At 38.1% G+C, this 23,670-nt stretch overlaps 1 pseudogene; it reads right to left on the bottom strand.

Moving 5' to 3' along the window:
• Positions 1-203: 203 nt before the first annotated feature.
• Positions 204-774, bottom strand: LOC101335038 (receptor expression-enhancing protein 5 pseudogene; annotated as a pseudogene).
• Between the last annotated feature and the right edge of the window lie 22,896 nt (positions 775-23,670).

The following is a 23,670-nucleotide window of genomic DNA, read 5'->3' as shown; positions in this document are numbered from 1 at the left end:
CATTAAATTTAAATTTAAATGCTCCCTAGGTATATAGACAGTAAAAGTAAGCAAAAAAACTTACAACACATTCATTTTTTTAATATATCAAAAATGTTTCCAAGGCAACATTATTAAAATGATTATACCACAGTTCCTAATATAACACCAAGCTCTAATAGGAAAGTACAGAGAGGGCAGAAATGTTTCATCCACTCAGTGGTTTAGGTGCTTTTCTTTTTCTCATGCAGTAAATTCACGGCAGCTTTCTTGGCTTCTTTAGAGATGGCATCTTCCGTCTCTTTGGCTTTGTCCTTCAAGTCATTCACTGCCTTGTCTACCTGGGACTTGTGCTTCAGGAAGAAAAGACAGATGATGTGCTTATAGAGCAAGTCCACTCTATTGGCAGGGCTGGGAGCCATGCACCACAACAGGAAGCTGCACTTCAACAAGTAGTAGAAGGGGAACCATAACAGGAAGAGGTCAGAGAAGAATTCGGCAATGCTGAACACACCAAACACTGCCCAGTAGGTCAGCCACTGGGTATCATCTTCTATGTTGGGGCTCTCTATGGCTTTAATTGAGACATAGGCTGGGTAACCAAATCTTATCAGGTTGCAGAGGAGAGAGGCTCCATAACAAAACACTAGGTACAAAGCCACCAGCCCAATGACACTGAGTGCCATGTAGCTCCAGTTCACGCTGGTGTTGGCCTCGAGCTTGGCCAAGAGGTCAGTCACTGCCATTCTTCTGATGAAGGAATTGGTAGAACCCCTACCTCATGGCTGCAGACATGGCTGTCACACTGCCACTGGGGGCTGCTCCTAGTGCCAGGTGGCGGATGGGGCGGGAGGCAGACAATTCAATGAGTCCCTCCACAACCTCCCCACAGCCCCCTCCTTGCCCTGCCTACCCACGCTGCCCCCTTTCCCTCCTGCACCCTGTGCTCTGCGGCCAGTGCCACGCTCAGGGCAGCAGCCCCAGGAGCAGCTGCTCCTGGCCAGGCAGCTGCTCCCCTCCCCAACCCTACCCCTACCCACACCCCACTACCCTCCAACCCACAAAATTTATGGGATGCAGCAAAAGCAGCTCTAAGAATGAAGTTCATAGCAATAAATGCCTACCTCAAGAAACAAAAAGAGTCTGAAATAAATGACCTAACTTCACACCTTAAGGAACTAGGAAGAGAGCAAAGCCAAAAATTAGTAGAAGGAAGGAAATAACTAATATTACAGAAGAAATTAATGAAATAGATACTAAAAAGACAATAGAAAAGATAAAAATAAACTAAGAGCTGATTCTCTGAAAAGATTTTTAAAATTGAGAAAATTTTAGCTAGACTCACCAAGAAAAAAAGATAAAATCAAATAAATTAGAAATGAAAGAGGAGATATTAAAACTAATATCACAGAAACACAAAGAATCATAAGATATTACTGCCAACAATTATGTGCCAACAAGTTGGACAATCTAGAAGAAATGGATAAATTCCCAGACATACAACCTTACAAGACTGAATCATGATGAAATAGAAAACCTGAATAGACATTACTAGAATCAGTAATCAAAACCTCTCAACACAGCAAATTCTAGGACCAGACTTCATTGGTAAATTCTACCAAACATTGAAAGAAAAATTAGTACCTATCCTTCTCAAAATCCTCCAAAAATTTGAAGAGGAGGGAACCCTTCCAAACTCATTTCACAAAGCCAAGATTACCCTAATACAAAATCCAGACAAAGACACTACAAAGGAAGAAAATTACAAGCCAATACCCAGGATGAACATAAATACAAAAGTCCTCAAAAAAATATAAGCAAACCAAATTCAACAATACATTAAGATGATCTTACACCATGATCAAGTGGAATTTTATTCCAAGGATGCAAGTATGGTTCAACACCCACAAATCAGTCAATGTGACATACCATATTAACAAAATCGAGGATAAAAAGTATATAATCATCTCAATAGATGTAGAAAAATCATTTGACAAAATTGGACATCCATTTATGATAAAACTTCTCAACAAAGCCAAAAAAAAAATAAAAGAAATATATCTCAACATAATAAAGCCCATATATGACAACCCCAAAGCTAACATCATACTCAATGGTGAAAAGCTGAAAGCTTTTTCTCTAAGATCAGGAGCAAGACAGGGATATCCACTCTTGTCACTTTTATTCAACATATTATTGGAAGTTCTAGCCAGAGCAATTAGGCAAGAAGAATAAATAAAATACATCTAAATTGGAAAGGAAGAAGTAAAACTGTCATTTTTGCAGATGACATGATATTATATATAGAAAATCCTAAAGGCTCCAGCAAAAAATTATTAGAATTACTAAACAAATTCAGTAAATTTTCAGGATACAAAATCAATACACAAAAATATGTTGTGTTTCTATACACTAATAGTAAGCTATCAGAAAGAGAAATTAAGAAAACTATCCCATTTGCCATCATACTGAATAGAATAAATTACCTAGGAATAAATCTAACTAAGGAGGTAAAAGACCTGTACTCGGAAAACTATAAGACACCAATGAAAGAAATTGAAGATGACACAGAAAGATGGAAAAATATACTGTGCTCATGCATTGGAATAATTAATATTGTTAAAATGACCACACTACCCAAGGTAATCTACAGATTCAATGAAATCTGTATCAAAATACCAATGGCATTTTTCACAGAACTAGAACAAATAATTCTAAAATTTGTATGGAAACACAAAAGACCCCAAATAGCCAAAACAATCTTGAGAAAGAAGAACACAGTTGGAGGTAACACATGCCCTGATTTCAAACTATACTACAAAGCTACAGTAATCAAAACATCATGATACTGGCACAAAAACAGACATATAGATCAATGGAAGAGAATAGAGAGTCCAGAAATGAACCCACATTTATATGGACAATTAATCTATGACAAAGATGTCAGAATATACAATAAGGAAAAGAGAGCCTCTTCAATAAATGGTGTTGGGAAAACTGGACAGCTACATGTAAAAGAATCAAACTGGGCTACTTTCTCACACTACGCACAAAAATAAATTCAAAATGGCTTAAAGGCTTAAATGTAAGATCTGAAACCATAAAAATTCTAGAAGAAAACTGAAGAGTAACTGAATATGTAATTGTGTCATACATTTTGCCAAATCAGGTGTTGTATTACAAAGAAGTGCCAAAGGTTTAATAAAATTATATGTGACAGAGCAAATTTATTATTTTTCTGCTAATGGGGAATTAGTATCCTTATTGAAAAAGTCCTTTACTTAAAAAAAAAAAAATCTGTGGAGCAAAACTCCAGATTATGGGATACTTTTATAAATACTCAATCCAATCCCAAACCCTGGGGGTGGTGGATGGTGAGACAAAAGACCTCATTTACATAAAGTCTAGAAATGCAATGACCTCAAACCTCCCCACTGCACTGAGAGTATCAAATGGAATATATCTTACTTGACCTTGTTATAGCTTCCACCCAGCAGGACTCAGGACAGAGGGGGAGAAAAAAGTTTCCTCCATGAATATAAGGAGGAAAGAGGGAAGAAGGGAGAAAGGAAAAAGAGGGGAAGGGAAAAAATTTAGTTGTTATGGACTTTAAGAGAAAAAAAGACCAACTCATTTTAAATCAATGATTGTGAATTCACCATTTGACAAATATTTCCTTAGTGCTGGAAACAACTCTTCTGCCCATGAAATTCACATTAAGGAGAAAGAAACACATAAAATCAATGCTACTCTCAAGTAATATGAATTCCTGTTTTAGTAGTAATAAAGGACTTGGGGTGCAAAAAAAAAGCAAAAGACTTCTTGCTATTTTACTTTTCTGCAAGTTATTTGCAAATAGGAAAAAATTGTAAAGTTTAGGAACACATTATAAATTTAAACCATTAAAATAGAAAAGATCTATGTCGAAGGACATGTACCAGTGAGTGGAATCTGTAATAACTATAGAATAAAGCACAGTCTGGTTTTAATTAAGTTTAAATTAGCTTTACATGAAAATAAATTGGCTTTGAATCTACGAGATTAAAATAATAATATTAACATCTAAAAGAAATGCTGCTTTTTATATCTTCTCAGTCAAACCCAAAGGCCTAGATGAAATAAAAACAGAAATTGTAAATTACCAATTACTTTAATTGTCGGGTTATTTATGTTCATTTGATTCTTTGAAACATGCTTAATAGGCAATTTTAAAATATTAGAAGGGCTTCCTTGGTGGCACAGTGGTTGAGAGTCTGCCTGCTGATGCAGGGGACACAGGTTCATGCCCTGGTCCGGGAAGATCCCACATGTCGCGGAGCGGCTGGGCCCGTGAGCCATGGCCACTGAGCCTGCACGTCCGGAGCCTGTGCTCCGCAATGGGAGAGGCCACAACAGTGAGAGGCCCGCGTACCGCAAAAAAATAAATAAATAAAAATAAAAATTAGAAGCTATCAGTTAGGTATATGTAATGAAAATGGATATTAAAATCAAGAGAGTCATTTGAAAGATATGTTGTTTTCTATCCTGAAAAGCTCAGTTCTGCTAAATCAATAGGAAAGTTCATTTGTTATTATTAATGGAATACATTTAATAATTTATTATTAACAATAAATTATTGTTTATTATAAAAAATCTACTCCCTGTGTGTTTTCTTTATTCTAACAAAATTAGAACAAGTTTCAACTAAAGTAAACATCCCTCCATTACCTGTTTTTCTTTCATCATTGTTCATGTTTTTCACAAGCAAAAATAGAATTTATTATTGACACCTTCAAATGCCCCCCAACACACATTTGTAAATAATTATAAACAATATCATTCTTGTTGACATATATTCCTAGGAATGATGATGGGGCATGTCTCTTTCTTTCTTTCTGAATGCATTTAAAATTCATGACAGATGTTAAACATTCAAGATGTCTCCACGGAACCTCTCCCTAATGTCTCCCTCTCTTCTTCTCCCACCACTCACATTTCTAAAAATTGTACACAGATGCTAATATCCTCACAGAGATGGGCAAGCTTAGCACTTGAAAAGCCATTAGACCTATATCTCACATTTCATATATGAAGAAGGGAAAGCCCACCCAGTATGAATGATGTGCTCATGATGCAGACGTGCTCAGATCTTGGTTCCTCTGACTCTCAAGGAGTTATACCAGTGGCCTTTCCCAGTGGAGCATGTGAGCACTGGATCCAGGGCCTCATAACTGCATGGCTGGAGCAGAGTAATAATTATCCTTGACCCTCAGTTTCTTCCTCGGCAAAGTTGTGAGGATTGAATAAATGAGTGTGTATAAAATTATACCTTGGTACCTGGCACCAAAAGGAAAACAAATGTTAGTTGAGATAACATAGTCTTTTTAATTTCAAAGAAAGTTTCCATTCCTACTTTAACTGTTATTGTGAAGATTAAATAAATTATGTAATGAGTGATATAACTCTTACATATGTATAAGCATTGAACTCTGGCAGTATCCATGCAAGTAGATCCAATTAGCATCAAGTTTTGAATTTATTTTAGTCAGAGTTCGTCCTAGACATCTATTTTTCAAGGCCAAAATTGCCTAAATAAATGAATTATAATTGTCAAATGCCTTTCTCTGTCCCTCTTCAATTCCTTAGAATCTATGTTCTCATCAACTGTTCCTCTCCTCCACCCCTGAATCCTATCTCTTAATATATCTTGTTGTCTACCTCGTTTTTGCTGGTCCAATTTCTTTCTTACCTCCATCCTTCTTCAGTGATACTACTTGCTGCTTTCTCTAACAATCCCGTATGGACAATGTGAGTTCAATTCTCCTAGAAATTGTAAGTCAAGTTACCCAGAGAGCCAGATAAGAAAAAGAGTATACTGTGAAAGAATGAGATTAGTAATGATGTTAGCTGCAGCAGCTTAAAGAATAATACTTCCCATTTCATGAATGTCAGCTATATACCAGGTAGTGTTCTTAGAAAGTGTCACACATGAGTTAATTTAAACTCTTGAGAAACTCGAAGGGTTAATATTATTATCCCCATTTTTAAAGTTAGAAATTTGAAAAATGTAAGCAGTTTATAAACCCTGCATGATGTACACAGCTGGACAGTGGCACCCCATGTTTGTGACCTCTAAATGTACCATTGAGATGATGCACATTGAGGTTTGAATTCAATCAACTTAACTAAGGATGATCCTAGAAAAATAAACTTCTGAACAAAAAAGTTGAAACCTAATTAACTACTTTGTAATATATTTGAAGTAAACATTTATTAGTAGAGGGAGGGTGATGAAAATTCTCAAAAACCAAACTTTGGCATTTTTTGTCCAGGACTTTTTAGAGGGTAGAGAGAAAAAGAGAGGCAAAAGCATTTTTTTAGAAGATGTATTCTAATGTATGTCATGAATTATCCATAACATTTCAACATGACTCTGTGAACCATCCCACAGAAATGATTCAACTCTTTCTTTGGCAGAACAAATACCTGTCTAATTAAAAACATGTCCAGTAGTTCACTTGGAAACACAACAAAGGATATTCCTGACAATGAACTGACAAGATCTGCTCTATAAAATACAGGTTTCCCCACATAAATAAATAACTAAGATTTTTGTTTTATATATCAAAACCATTATTGTTGATCATCTCAGACAACTAAATCCTTGAGACTCATTGGGCGGATCAAAAATGCTTTGACTTTAGAAGTAGGTATAACACTGGTAAAGATAGGAGGGAGGTGGCAAAGGTTGGGTGATCTCTTTCCCCAGATCCCTCCTAATAAGACTGCTGCAAACAGACTAACCACGTTGATCAAGGAAGGCTGGACCTCTCCATGTACTCCCTTTCCTGACCCATATCCTACATCCATTCCCTCTCAAATGGTCATTAAACTCATGAAATAATGTTTAAATTCATTAAACACCAAGAAAATGCAAATGAAGCCAGAAGGACATGTCATATCATTACTCAATCACAGAAAGGACTAAATTTCCAAAATGAACAATAAACAAAAAAGAAACAAAGACAAAAACAAAAAAGGCAGGAAAACAATAACAATTAGTAAGGCTGTGGAGTCACATGCATGTTCACACACTGTTGGAGGATATGTAAATTTTAACAACTTTGAAAACCATTTGATATTATCTACTAAAGTTGGAAATACCTGTACCCCATGTGCCAACAATTTCCGTCTTATGTATAGACTAAACAAAAATAGATGCAAATGTGCACCAAGGAGCACATTCAAGAATGTTCAAAATAGAATTATTCATAATAGTCAAAATCTGAGAACAATGCAAATGTACATCACCAGAAGAAGTGAATATAGTTATATGATCATAGAATAGGATACTGTGCAGCAATAAATTTGAAAAATTATAGCTGTCTGCAACAACATGGAAAAATCTCTCAATATGATACAAGCAAAAGAGGACAGACTCAAGAGTACTTTATGAATGATTTTATTTGTATAAAGTACAAAAGGTGACAAAATTATTGTGTTAGGATTCAGAATGCTGGATATCTTGGTGAGAACAGGAGCATGGTTATTCATAGGGGGCGTAGAGGAAGCTTCCTCGGTGCTGGTCATTTTCCCTCTCCTGATCTGAGATGTGAGTCTCCAAAAGAGTGTACTCTGTGATGAAGCATTGAGCTATTTATTTTTGAGCTATTTATTATTTTGAGCTATTTTTTATTTTTTCTCAGTGTGTTTTTCATAAGAAAAAGAGGTGTTTTTTTTTAAAGAAATTCAGCAAATAACTGGATATGTTATAGATATTGGGGTATACATACCTACAGGACCAGCTGGAAAAAATTATTAAATGCCAGCTGAATCCAGACATCTACTCCAAGATTAAATTTTCACTGACAATGTCATTATACAGCTTTAAAAAGTGCTATTTCCTTGGAAGGAAACCCTAAGGATAGAAAACTTTGTTAACCAACTCAAAAATATTCTCAAAAGTGGTACAAGACACAATGCTGAAGGTGTCTGCCAACAGTATAACTGTTTTTTGAAATACCAGAGTGGGAAAACGTATTATTTGTAATATTAAGGAAAAAATAGACAATTCACACCCACACTTATGGAAAATGCTTGAGGGTCAATATTGACCTTAGGAAATGCATCCAACTTGATTCAAGCTATTTTCCCAACAAGAAGAAAAAATATTTATTTTTGAATCAAGGCACTGCTTTAAATCTCACCTAAGAAATCCTCTGAAGACCCAGCTGGCTCAATGCTATAAAAAAATCACATAAATTTTATACATATGCACACACACACACATATTTCAAACATGTCAATCAGTTATCTATAGAAAGTTATTTATTGAATTTCAGTGAATAAATTCATCTCCCAGTCCAACCTCCTTTCTTTTTTTGAATCAGAGAATGTAGTCACTAAATTTAAGCCAAAATGTTATTTGTCTTATATGTTCTCTCGGTGGAAATAAGCTATATATACATGACCTTGTCTTGTCCCCCTGGTTCTGATAATACCAGAACCAGATTGTTGTGATTGTTAATTTTGTCTCAAATTGACTGAGCCACAGCTGTCCAGATATTTAGTTAAACATTATTCTGGGTATGTCTGTGAGGGTGTTTCTGGGTGAGATTAACATCTGCATCAGTAAACTAAGTAAATCAGATTGCCCTCCCCAAAATGAGTGGGTCTCATCCAACCCACTGAAGGCCTAAATTGAATAAAAATCTAAATAAGAAAAATTTCACTCTCTCTGCCTCTCTTGGAGCTTCGGACATTGTTCTCCTCTTGACTTCAGACTCAGACTCAAACTGGAATTTGTAACACCAAATCTCCTGGGTCTCCTGCTTACTGATTGCCGATCATGGGACTTTCCAGGCTCCATAATATGTGAGCTTATGCCTTATAATATCCTATTGGTTTTGTTTCTCTGGAAAACCCAGACTAATACACACATGTAGAGATTTTTCTTATTGCCGTGTTTTCTTCTGGATGTAGCTCTAAGTCTTCCTAACTCCATTCTCATTGAGCTCTACTTGCTCTGTGGTTTTTGCTAGAAATCCAGGCCACCTTTTCATTTACACATTCATACATTCATGCACTCACTCTCTCACTGAGCATGCATTAGGTATTTGATCTTATGCTCCATGTTTTGGTTGCTGTTGGAGAGCAGGTATAAAAGGCATCATCCCTGCCCTTCAGGAACTCACATATAGAGGGGAAGCAGAGAGGAAAAGTGCAATCCAGCCATGCTCCAAAGCTGTGAGGACACAGAGAAAGGGCAGAAAGTGAACACAAGGTGCTGGTGCAGGGAGGGGAGGGCCCTGGAAGTTCTTGACTTGCCTCTCCCTTGTACTTATCACTTTGCCCATTTCCTTCTTATTCCACTCCCAATCCTCCAACTCAATCTTTGTTATCACAATATCCAAGTCTGGCCACCAAATATCAGAAATGCCCTAGTGAGCCATGGCCGCTGGGCCTGCACGTCCAGAGCCTGTGCTCTGCAACGGGAGAGGCCACAACAGTGAGAGGTCCGCATACCGCAAAAAAAAAAAAAAAAAGATAATGTCACTAAAATAGTTCTTCTGGGGCTCCAATAAGAACAAATTAGGGTATAAATTACTTCAATTGACTTTGTGCCAAACATCTAATTAAATAGAGAAATTGTCACACAAGTTTCTCTGTCCACGTCTTGGTAACATAAAATGAATACTTCCCCAAGAGTATTTCTTTTTCCTTTTAGTCAAGCAGATGCCACAGAAACACTCATGAAGAACCCTGCTCTAATCCCAGCATGGTGCTAATAATGATTCAAGTAAAACCCAGAGTAGCGGTTTGATTTGTTCTCTCTCTCACTCTTATTTATTACCTCTGAAGTGTGTTTCTTCTCAAACCTGTTAAAAAAAAAATCTGAGACTAGTACTCTAGAGGAGAAAATATGAGTCTCCTCACAGAAGTGGAAATTACAGCTGTTTTCTATATTAATCTTATGAACAACCTGTCAATTACTATAACATGTTAGTAAACCATGAGAACATTTCAACAGAGCAAAGTAACAGGTTAGATTATTGCTATCCATGGCAAGAGGGGATATACATAAGATTTCAGATGCTGCTTCCACCAGCCTTCTGGGCTGTGAAGAGCAAAGTATACAGAATTTCCTTGGGTGCAGGCAAAAAACCTATGTAATGGTTCCCAGTGAGCACTTTAATTCCTTTGGGCCCTTACAACAACAAGTGCAGCTGCTTTCCACCCAGGGGAAGTTATGGGCTAATTACAGGCAATTTTCCTCAAGGTCATCACAAGTCCACTACCAAGTTATTCTTCATGATTTCTTTTCCACCCAAGAGAAGATTGTTCTTTTGTGACTTTGAGATGGATTATAACATCTGAAATCCCTGGGTACTCAAGAGAGCACAAAACTGCCGTTTCTTCCAGCAGAGTGCATTCTCAACCATCCCCTCTCCTCTTCACCATCCAGGTGTCCATGAACAGTACCAGTAGTGCCCCAAAGTCCTATCCACTTTCAGATCTTCTCCAATTTATTCTAAAAATAGTTATTAGACTATTATCCCTTAGTTGTGATGTCAGTGGCATAAGCTGTCATTCTCAGTTCCATCATGTGTCCCAAAGGTCTCTTAAATCAAAGCAAAACATCTAATTCTGAGCTTATGGACAGTCATGCAATTAGGGGAGAATTGGAAGGTGAATGAGATCCCAAAAGAGAAAGTTTCATGGAGAGGACCAAGGACTGTACCCTCCCTTAATGCTTGAGTGATCCCCGGTGACATTTCCTAGGTAACCTGAATGTGTTGCAAGGAGTTGCTGCTTTGATGAAAATGAAGTTCTAAAGGTTGCATTTCTCAGAATGCTTTTGAGTAGGAAAATGCTACTGTGCCATATTGTAAACAGGTTCTTAAAACCCAGGATGTAATTTGCAACAATTATTCTCTAATTCTTTCCTCTAGTTAGATGATAATTATTCAATCCCGTCCACTTAACGTTTATGCCCAGCTATCAGCCATCTCTCACCACCACTTGGCCTCCGCAATGTTCAGGACCCACAGCCTGCCTTCATGGGTGCTCCTCCAACTGCATTTCTCCCCAATTCCTGGAATACTTTTCCAGAACTCCACCAGCTTGTATTTTTCTTAGTTTTAAAATAGTGTTTCCAAACTATGCCCTTTGTGTAGCCAATCTGAATTGAATGTCCCGACCTCTATTACTGCATCAACTCCCATGACTTTTGTGAGTAGTAGACTTGGTTGTCAGTTCTATATTTATTACGTATATCCACAAAATACAGTTCTTTCCTCTCCTTCTGTCTTTTTAAAACAATGATTTACCCTGAAATTCTATTTATTGTCAAACTCCTCAGGCAACTTGTAGAGAATTCTGTACATTATGCAACTTGTAAATATTGCTCACCAACATTATAATACCTCAGTGCTGCATCATTGTTTTCCATCTTTTGATCAATATTTAAGTTTTCAATCATTTTCCTTTATATGTCAATCAAAATAAATTTTATATTATCTTTTTAACAGTTTCTAAAGTGAGCTAGAGTTTCAATGGAGCAAGATAAAATTCCAAAAATATTCCCATCATTTACCTAAAGGAGTCAATCAATAAATAATTCAGATCATCTCATTTAGCAACTGCTGCTAGTTAATTTCTATATGAAAATGTTTTTGTAAATAAACCTTGTTGTTTATCTATTTTATAAATGGTAGTGTGTATATTTTAATTCCAAACTCCTAATTTATCTCTCCTCTCCCCTTTCCCCTTTGGTAACCATAAGTTTGTTTTCTAAGTCTGTGAGTCTCTTTCTGTTTTGTAAATAAGTTAATTTGTATCATTTTTTTTAGATTCCACATATAAGTGATATCATACAATATTTGTCTTTGGCTGGCTTACTTCACTTAATATAATAATCTCTAGGTCCATCCATGTTGCTGCAAATAGCATTATTTCATTCTTTTTCATGGCTGAGTAATATTCCATTGTATATATATACCACATCTTCTTTATCCATTCACTTGTCGATGAACATTTAGGTTGCTTCCATATCATAGCTATTGTAAATAATGCCGCAATGAACAGTGGGGTGCACGTATCTTTTTGAATTATAGTTTTGTCTGGATATATGCCCAGGAGTGGGATTGCAAGATCATATGGCAACTCTATTTGTAAGAAACTTCCATACTGTTCTTGCTATTCACTAAAAGTAAAGCATTAATGGCCCTAACACTTTCCTTAGCACTGTTTTATTTAGGATTGATATTCTCTTCATGTGAGGATCAGAAGGAAGCTATGAGTCTGTTAATCCAAGAAGGTTTGGAACTGTTGTCTTATGACTCATTTCAAAGGGTATAAGTTGAGTGTAGAGAATTTAGCTAAACTACTCCATAATATTTCTGCCTTGGCATCCATTTTGTGTGGCTGAGCAGCCCGCAGGAGACTTGAACTGACACCAGCCCTCCCTCAAGCCTAGTACATGGCCTGTAGAGTCACAAGTAACTGTAAGTTCTTGTGATATGATATGATATGACTTTCTGATATGACTTCTCCCATGCCCTGGGTGATAAATAGTCTGCCATGCCTCCAAACTCCTTTCCCATGTGCACCCCTTAGATAAGAACCCATCCCAACTACATAGCTTACCAAAACACTGTTCTTCTTGGTTTGAATTAGCCCTGAAATTCCAAAAGCACTCCACCCTTGGACCTTAACAAAGTCATGTGCCCATGGTCAGCTGGGCTTGAGACAGTCTGGGACGTATGATCTGGGACCCTTTGCTGCAGTGCTTGCACCTGGACAAATGTCTTCTGAAGCAACAAAATACAAAGAAACTATAAGGGACTAAAAATAACTGCATGCATGTGAGTTGGGGCACATTATGTACAAAAAGACCAAAAAGAAAACGACCGCCACTTCCAAAGAGCAGGAACAAAAGCAGTGGGTCAGGAGAAAAAGCAGGGTACTGCACACGTCCCCTGCACACAACACCAGGAAAGGGGTGGGCAAACCACCTAAGCCACCCCTGTGGCCCAATCCCTGGACCCACCCCTACCCTCACTCCATATAAAGAACCAGCTCATCCCTACTTGGGGAGTGAGCAAGAGGACCTGTTACTTGTTCTCACTCCCCCCTGTTGCAGCAGGGGCCCCAGTAAAGCCTTGCCTGAACTTCTTGTCTGGTCTCTTATCAATTTCTATTGATTAAGGAAGGCCAAGAACCCTGGTTGGTATCAGGCTCTCTGCCTGCACCCTGTCTTGACCTCCCCGGGTTACCCCTCCAGGCATGCCTTGTACCTCCTCCAGGACCTGCGACTAATAAATTTCTCTATTTCACTTTCCCCTGTGGTCTTTGTTGAACTGTGGCTCACCATTCAATTCCCCACTTGGGACTCGACTTTACACATGTTAATTTAACAAAATTACAACACTGTAAAATATGGTTTGAATTGCTCTGATATAGTTTGGGCTGTATCATCTTCCAAAATTTAAATTGTCTTTATTAATGATGTACTTTAACCAAAGAGTTGAGATAGGCAATGAAGACTCTCAATAGGAAAAAAAATAATACTGCTTCATTGGCCACTTACTGGTCTTGAAGGGTGGGCAACAGGAGTCACTTGAGAGAGTTTAAATAAAAATTAAAAGGTGGTGTGCAATCACACACATTTAGTGAGTGTGTCCATTAATGTGATCTCTGGAAAAGGTAATTTGGAAGAACTATCAAAATCCATATACCCTATGATAGAGCCATTTCACTACTAAGAATTTATCTTGCAAAAGTGTGTTATATATATATATATATATATATATATATATATATATATATATATGCACAACGGTATCCACTGTAGTATAGATTTTAAGAGTATAACTCTAGAAAACATGTCCCACAGAAAATGACTGGTTTAAACAAAATATTGCTTATCCACAACTACAATACTATTTAAATTTTTACCATTGTCATACATTGTTTTAACCTAAAAAATTTCATAGGGTGCTGTTATAAGTTCTTTTTATTTTTCTACATTATAGTTTTGCTATAATATGCTATGTATTATTAAAATGTAAATATAAATTATGAGCTGGTGGTTATGGAAAGAAAAATATTCATATGATGTGAAGCATTTTGAAACCATTCATTTCTCTTTGGTTCCATGTACTTAGGATAATCATGTAGCCAAACTACAGCAACTTATTTATTTAAGAATTTATTAAGAATTGCCTGTTTATTGTGTTTACTGTTTGCTTACTGCAAGGTATTGTTTACAAAAAAAATACAAGTGGTTGTTTTGTTTTATTAAAAACTTACTTGTCGGGTTTCCCTGGTGGCGCAGTGGTTGAGAGTCCGCCTGCCGATGCAGGGGACATGGGTTCGTGCCCCGGTCTGGGAGGATCCCACATGCCGCGGAGCAGCTGGGCCCGTGAGCCATGGCTGCTGGGCCTGCACGTCCGGAGCCTGTGATCCACAATGGGAGAGGCCACAACAGTGAGAGGCCCCCATACCGCAAAAAACAAAACAAAACAAAACAAAACAAAACTTACTTGTCATTCTATAGTTTTGGCAACAGTGTCAAACATTCTGCATTTTAGCTGTGCGATTAATCTTTGTCCATATTTTCCAAAGGCCCATCCTCTAGAAAAGAGGACACAGTCTGAGGTGACACCAGCCATGTCCTCAGGTCTGGAAAATAAAACCTAGCCAGGATCCTGACGCCCCCACTCATCTCCCTGTCCCATCCACCTGCCCTAACACAGAGCAAGAAAGTAGTGAAGAGGAATCAGAATCACTGCCTTGAATTTTCCGTTGACCTCTATCACATCTCCAAATCAGCCAAAGAAAAGATGCAGGGTCATATAAACTATTGGGAGTCCTAAGTTCATAAACTATGAAAATTATAAAATTTTTTAGGATGCTTGAAGCCCTTAGGTCCCTGGCACCAAGGGCAGCCTTCCCAGAATCCTGGAGAAGGACCATGATTGCAGTTCCTGGGGATGAGGGTATGGCAACTGTGACAAACAGGCAAACAGATGAGTCTGGGAAGTACAAGCACCAGTGTTCCTGAGGTCATGCTGTCCTGTTGCCTCTGGGGTTCTCACATCTAAATGTCACCTTCTGGCACATGGGTGGGCAAACAACTTCCCAGGATCGGAGGACAGCATCCACCAGGGTATCGAGCATGCTGATTCAATTCTTTATTCACCTCCCAGCTCTTGCACCAAAGAGCCTAAGATACCATATATAAAGGACGAATATATTGAAATTATTAAAAATAACATCACTATTTAAAGGTTAATTATAAAGAAGTAAACAAGGTTTAAATAAAGTAAAGAAATGTCAACCCTTGGGATGATTTTAGCATTTAGATCCTGGTTCTAATTCACTTACAAAGGAAATCACATCAACCTTTCGGGGGAGATCAAGTTTTCCTTAGTTCCTAAAACATTCGAAATTTCTCACAAGGGACAACTAAGAAAGCTTACGTTTTATAGGAATAGGAACTGCCACATTGGAATTCAGGTGGCATTTCCACTTCACAGCATAACTCCAGGCTGAGGGGTGTGACAAGGAGGCCACCAGCTCCAGGGAAATGAAAGCGGAGGTTTCTTACTGGGAAAGCTTCCCCGAGGGTTGGAAAGTCAGTGTTTGTGATGCTGGGCTCCTGAAGGCTTCTTCTGACTTATTCAAAATTCACCTTTTCAGCCAAAGGGGTGGTCGGCCTCCTCCTTCCTCTCATCACAGAAAATCCTGCGTCTCTTTCTAGGAGTGGCTGCGATCTGTATAACAGCTCAGAGAAGTGCTGGTCCCGTTGGCACTTTGAAACAATCTCAGCAAAGAGGAATGAGCTCTTCACACCAAACTGTGGTTTCTTTTCTTTCTTCTTTAAACTAAATAGGTATCTTGTGATAATTTTCTGTTTAGAGACAAATGCACTCCTGAAAATGAAGGTTTTCAAGAAAAATTCACAGAAAAGATTTGTCACCATGCCATTATTATGCCATGGCAGCTCACTTTGCTGATAGAGAAATGTAAGCACCTTTTGGAAGGAAAGAGCTCTTTGCAGGAGGCCCCTTTTGTCTTGTCACTAACCTTAACGCAGGTGCCACCATGTTCTACTCATTTCTGACCCCAGAACACCTTTCAAGTCCTTTGGTCACACAATACCTTGCCTAAATTGTTGGTTCTTTTCACAGATCAAAGAAATCGGAATGAAGGATATGTAATTAACAGATGATCAGATCTCTTCACTAGCTTCCCCTTTAGTAATGTTGTGAACAAACTGTGTGATCAAACTGTGTGAACAGGATAGCATCTAAAGGAAGGTCTCGAGGAGTCCACAAACCTGCAGGACAAGCCTGCACAGTGAGGGATAGCAACAACTCTGACCTCCTGTCTCAATGATTAACAGGTTACTTACCTTCTTCCCTTTAAAACTTTCATGGCTGAGCAGAATCTTTGGAAGTGGTTTTGGGGGGCACTGAGTTCACCATCTCCCCAGATTGCTGGCATTCTGATTAAAGGCACCTTTCCTTTCTACCAATATTTTTCTCTCTCTTGAGTATTGATTTTTCAAGTGGTAGGCAGCCGGACCTGATTCAGTAACAGAAATACCTTTATATTATGCCTCTTTGAAAAAATACCAATTGAATTAAATAACATAAATGATTAGTTTAGTTTCCTAAAGGAATAAAAATAAATGGATTTGTAATAAATAGGGAAAAAACATTGAGAGATTGGTTCAAGATGGCAGAGTAGAAGGACATGCTCTCACTCCCTCCTGTGAGAACACCAGAATCACAACTAACTGATGAACAATCATCAACAGGAAGACAATGACACACACCAAAAAAGATACCCCACATCCAAAGACAAAGGAGAAGCCACAATGAGACACTAGGAAGGGAGCAATCACAATAAAATCAAATCCCATAACGGCTGGGTGGGTGACTCACCAACTGGAGAACACTCATACCACAGAAGTCCACCCACTGGAGTGAAGGTTCAGAGCCCCAAGTCAGGCTTTCCAACCTGGGGGTCCAGCAACAGGAGGAGGACCTCCAAGAGAATCAGACTTTGAAGGCTAGTGGGATTAGATTGCAGGACTTTGACAGGACTGGGGGAAACAGAGACTCCACTCTTGGAGGGCACACACAAAGTACTGTGCACATCGGGACCCAGGGGAAGGAGCAGTGACCCCATAGGAGACTGAACCAGACCTACATGCTAGTGTTGGAGGGTCTCCTGCAGAGGCGGGGGGGGAGGGGCGGGCTCTGTCTCACCATAAGGACAAGGTTCTGGGAAGTATTCCTTGGCATGAGCCCTGGCAGCAGAAGTTCTGGGAAGTATTCCTTGGCGTGAGCCCTCCAAAGTCAGCCATTAGCCCCACCGAAGAGCCCGGGTAGGCTTGAGTGTTGGGTTGCCTCAGGCCAAACAACCAACAGGGAGGGAACCCAGCCCTATCCATCAGCAGTCAAGTGGATTAAAGTTTTACTGAGCTCTGCCCACCAGAGCAACAGCCAGCTCTACCAATCACAAGTCCCTCCCATCAGGAAACTTGCACAGGCCTCCTAGATAGCCTCATCCACAAGAGGGCAAACAGCAGAAGCAAGAAAAATGACAATCCTGCAAACTGTGGAACAAAAACCACATTCACAGAAAGATAGACAAGACGAAAAGGCAGGGGGATATGTGTCAGATGAAGGAACAGGTTAAAACCCCAGTAAAACAACTAAATGAAGTGGAGATAGGTAACCTTCCAGAAAAAGAATTCAGAATAATGATCATGAAGATGATCCAGGACCTCGGAAAAAGAATGGAGGCAGAGATCGACAGGATGCATGAAATGTTTAACAAAGACCTAGAAGAATTAAAGAACAAAAAAACAGAGATGAACAATACAATAACTGAAATGAAAATTACACTAGAAGGAATCAATAGCAGAATAACTGATGCAGAAGAATGGAAAGGTGACCTGGAAGACAGAATGGTGGACTTCACTGCTACAGAACAGAAAAAAGAAAAAAGAATGAAAAGAAATGAAGACAGCAAAAGAGACCTCTGGGACAACATTAAACGCAACAACATTCGCATTATAGGGGTCCAAGAAGGAGAAAAGAGAGAAAAAGAACCGAGAAAATATTTGAAGAGATTATAGTCGAAAACTTCCCTAACATGGGAAAGGAAATAGCCACCTAAGTCCAGGAAGCACAGAGAGTCCCATACAGGATAAACCCAAGGAGAAACAAGCTGAGACACATAATAATCAAATTGGCAAAAATTAAAGACAAAGAAAAATTATTGAAAGCAGCAAGGAAAAAATGACAAATACAGGGGAACTCCCATAAGGTTAACAGCTGATTTCTCAGCATAAACTCTACAACCCAGAAGGGAGTGGCATGATATACTTAAAGTGATGAAAGGGAAGAACCTACAACCAAGATTACTCTACCCAGCAAGGATCTCATTCAGATTCATTGGAGAAATCAAAAGCTTTACAGACAAGCAGAAGCTAAGAGAATTCAGCACCACAAAACCAGCTTTACAACAAATTCTAAAAGACCTTCTCTAAGTGGGAAACACAAGAGAAGAAAAGGACCTACAAAAACAAACAAAAAACAATTAAGAAAATGGTAATAGGAACATACATATAAATAATTACCTTAAAAGTGAATGGATTAAATGCTCCAACCAAAAGAAATAGACTGTTTGAATGGATACAAAAACAAGACCCATATATATGCTGTCTACAAGAGACCCACTTCAGACCTAGGGACACATACAGACTGAAAGTAGGGGATGGAAAATGATATTCTATGCAAAGGGAAATCAAAAGAAAGCTGGAGTAGCAATACTCATATCAGATAAAATAGACTTTAAAATAAAGAATGTTACAAGAGACAAGGAAGGACACTACATAATGATCAAAGGACTAATCCAAGAAGAAGATATAACAATTATAAATATATATGCACCCAACATAGGAGCACCTCAATACATAAGGCAACTGCTAACAGCTATAGAAGAGGAAATCAACAGTAACACAATAATAGTGGGGGACTTTAACACCTCACTTAAACCAATTGACATATCATCCAAACAGAAAATTAATAAGGAAACACAAGCTTTAAATGACACAGTAGACCAGATAGATTTAAGTGATATTTATAGAACATTCCATCCTAAAACAGCAGATTACACTTTCTTCTCAAGTGCGCATGGAACATTTGCCAAGATAGATCATGTCTTGGGTCACAAATTAAGTCTCAGTAAATTTGAGAAAATTGAAATCATATCAAGCATCTTCTCTGACCACCACGCTATGAGATTAGAAATGAATTACAGGGAAAAAAACATAAAAAACTCAAACACATGTAGGCTAAACAATACATTACTAAATAACCAAGAGATCACTGAAGATGTCAAAGAGGAAACCAAAAAATACCTAGAGACAAATGACAATGAAAACACGACGATCCAAATCCTATGGGATGCAGCAAAAGCAGTTCTAAGAGGGAAGTTTATAGCTATACAAGCCTACCTCAAGAAACAAGAAAAATCTCAAATAAACAATCTAACCTTACACCTAAAGGAACTAGTGAAAGAAAAACAAACAAAACACAAAGTTAGCAGAAGAAAAGAAATCATAAAGATCAGAGCAGAAATAAATGAAATAGAAACAAAGAAAACAATAGCAAAGATCAATAAAACTAAAAGCTGGTTCTTTGAGAAGATAAACAAAATTGATAAGCCATTTTCCAGACACATCAAGAAAAAGAGGGCGAGGACTCAAATCAATAAAATTAGAAATGAAAAAGGAGAAGTTACAACAGACACCACAGAAATACAAAGCATCCTAAGAGACTACTACAAGCAGCTCTATGCCAATAAAATGGACAACCTGGAAGAAATGGACAAATTCTTAGAAAGGTATAACCTTCCAAGGCTGAACCAGGAAGAAATAGAAAATATGGACAGACCAATCAGAAGTAATGAAATTGAAACTGTGATTAAAAATCTTCCAACAAACAAAAGTCCAGGACCACATGGCTTCACAGGTGAATTCTGTCAAACATTTAGAGAAGAGGTAACACCCATCTTTCTCAATGCTTTCAAAAAATTGCAGAGGAAGGAACACTCCCAAACTCATTCTATGAGGTCACCATCACCCTGATTCCAAAACCAGACAAAGATACTAAAAAAAAGAAAATTACAGACCAATATCACTGATGAATATAGATGCAAAAATCCTCAACAGAAAACTAGCAAACAGAATCCAACAACACATTAAAAGGATCATACACCATGTTCAAGTGGGATTTATCCCAGGAATGCAAGGATCCTTCAATATATGCAAATCAATCAATGTGATATACCATATTAACAAACTGAAGAAGAAAAACCATATGATCATCTCAATAGACGCAGAAAAAGCTTTTGACAAAATTCAACACCATTTATGATAAGAACTCTCCAGAAATTGGGTGTAGAGGGAACCTACCTCAACATAATAGAGGCCATATACGACAAACCCACAGCAAGCATCATTCTCAATGGTAAAAAAATGAAAGCATTTCCTCTAAGATCAGGAACAAGACAAGGATGTCCACTCTCACCACTATTATTCAACATAATTTTGGAAGTCCTAGCCACAGCAATCAGAGAAGAAAAAGAAATAAAAGGAATACAAGTTGTAAAAGAAGAAGTAAAACTGTCATTGTTTGCAGATGACATGATACTATACATAGAGAATCCTAAAGATGCCACCAGAAAACTACTAGAGCTAATCAATGAATTTGGTAAAGTTGCAGGATATAAAATTAATGTACAGAAATCTCTTGCATTCCTATACACTAATGATGAAAATTCTGAAAGAGAAATTAAGGAAACACTCTCATTTACCATTGCAACAAAAAGAATAAAATACCTAGGAATACACCTACCTAAGGAGACAAAAGACTTGTATGCAGAAAATTAAAGACACTGATGAAAGAAATTAAAGATGATACCAACAGATGGAGAGATATACCATGTTCTAGGATTGGAAGAATCAAAATTGTGAAAATGACTATACTACCCAAAGCAATCTACAGATTCACTGCAATCCCTATCAAATTACCAATGGCATTTTTTACAGAACTAGAACATAAAATTTGTATGGAGACACAAAAGATCCTGAATAGCCAAAGCAGTCTTGAGGGGAAAAAGCAGAGCTGGAGGAATCAGACTCCGTGACTTCAGACTATACTACAAAGCTACAGTAATCAAGACAATATGGTACTGGCACAAAAACAGAAACACAGATCAATGGAACAAGATAGAAAGCCCAGAGATAAACCCACACACCTATGGTTAACCAGCCTATGACAAAGGAGGCGAGACTATACAGTGGAGAAAAGAGAGTCTCTTCAATAAGTGGTGTTGGGAAAACTGGACAGCTGCATGTAAAAGAATGAAATTAGAACACTCTCTAACACCGTACACAAAAATAAACTCAAAATGGATTAGAGACCTAAATGTAAGACTGGATACTATAAAACTCTTAGAGGAAAACATAGGAAGAACACTCTGACATACATCACAGCAAGATCTTTTTTGATCCACCTTCTAGAGTAATGGAAATAAAAACAAAAATAAACAAATGGGACCTAATGAAACTTAAACTCTTTTGCACAGCAAAGGAAACCATAAACAGAATGAAAAGACAACCCTCAGAATGGGAGAAAACATTTGCAAATGAATCAACGGAGAAAGGATTGATCTCCAAAATATATAAACAGCTCATGCAGCTCAATATTAAAAAAACAAACCACCCGACCCAAAAATGGGCAGAAAACCTAAATAGACATTTCTCCAAAGAAGACATACAGGTGGCCAAGAAGCACATGAAAAGCTGCTCAACATCACTAATTATTAGAGAAATGCAAATCAAAACTACAATGAGGTATCACCTCACACCAGTTAGAATGGGCTTCATCAAAAAATCTACAAACAGCAAATGCTGGAGAGGGTGTGGAGAAAAGGGAACCCTCTTGCACTGCTGGTGGGAATGTAAATTGATACAGCCACTATGGAGAACAGTATGGAGGTTCCTTAGAAAACTAAAAATAGAATACCATACGACCTAGCAATCCCACTACTGAGCATATACCCAGAGAAAACCCTAATCCAAAAGACACATGCACCCGAATGTTCATTGCAGCACTATTTACAATAGCCAGGTCATAGAAGCAACGTAAATGTCCGTCGACAGATGACTGGAAAAAGAAGAGGTGGTACAAATATACATGAAATATTACTCAGCCATAAAAAGGAAAGAAATTTGGACGTTTGTAGAGACGTGGATGGATCTAGAGACTGTCATACAGAGTGAAGTTAGTCAGAAAGACAAAAACAAATATCGTATATTAACGCATATATGTGGAACCTAGAATAATGGTACAGATGAACCGTTTGCAGGGCAGAAATTGAGACACAGATGTAGAGAACAAGTGTATGGACAGCAAGGCGAGAAAGCGGTGGGGGGGGGTGGGGGAGAGTGTGATGAATGGAGATTGGGATTGACGTGTATACAGTGATGTGTATAAAATGGATGACTAACAAGAACCTGCTCTATAAAAAAAATAAATAGAATAAAATTTAAAAAAAACAACAAAAAACCTGAATTTCAGGTTAAAATTCTCAATATTGTTTAGACCCTAGTTCTTCACTAATTGCTTTTCTTCTCTACAGCCCTTGTGTACTTTCTTTTTCCAGTTTGTAAAATCGTATGGACATGGCTTTACCGTGCTCAAAAGATGCGTCTGCCCAGGAAAAGTCATATACATGAGGAAGAACACAGAACACACTGATGCATGATAAAAATGGGGCTTGCTATTCAGAAATCTCTCACGTGTTTTATAATCCCACTAATGAAATGAGACAGTTGTGGATGTTTGGTCACCAACTCCCCATACTTGCCAGATAGGGTAGAAAAGTCCTGGACAAAAAAGTTAATTCACTGAGCTCAGTGTGTGCACATAACTATTGCAATTTAAAGAGGAGCTTAATAAAAATCAAGCTAATATTTATAAAATGGAATAAACCACAACACTGCAAAGATACAAAAGCCCTTAATAAATGGAAAAACCTTGGCAGACAATCTAAAATGCCTTCTGTAATGGATATATGTGTGATTCCCCACAATTCCTTAGGTACTTAAGTAAGTAATGAGTTTACATTATTTTGAAGAGGAGCAGTTTTCAAGGTCACTAACGGTATGTGCAAGGGCAGCCTTTATTTTCATACCAAATTTGAATGTGCAAAAAGAAGATCTTGTGTGAGGCAGGTCCATTGCAGTATGTCCTGGAGGGGGAGTCAGCCTCCTTCTAAGCACAGCCTTTTGGAAACAGAAACCTGTTCCTTTAAAAACAGCCAAAACTCAACGTAATCAATTCTCATAAAGTGCTGAAGAGGTAGGTCTGTCCTGGATGGCACCTGACATAATTCATCCTGCAGGAACCAGGGCTCGCATACCTGCCGTTGATTCCAGCAGAGCGACACCATCAGGGACATAGTTCCTCTCCCCAGTTTTAGAAGGGATTCTGCTAGATTCCTGTGTGGTGTCTTGGTGCTGCAAAGCTGCTACAGCATATGCAGGGATTCATTTCGCAGATAATCCCTGCTCCAAGTCAGGCTGGTTACCCAGGCAGCCAGTCTGGTTTGTTGCTTATG

The sequence above is a fragment of the Tursiops truncatus genome, chromosome 6, assembly GCF_011762595.2.
Source record: "Tursiops truncatus isolate mTurTru1 chromosome 6, mTurTru1.mat.Y, whole genome shotgun sequence".
Classification (NCBI taxonomy): domain Eukaryota; kingdom Metazoa; phylum Chordata; class Mammalia; order Artiodactyla; family Delphinidae; genus Tursiops; species Tursiops truncatus.
Note: the sequence above shows the minus strand (reverse complement) of the source record. Positions and strands in the feature narration are given on the sequence as shown.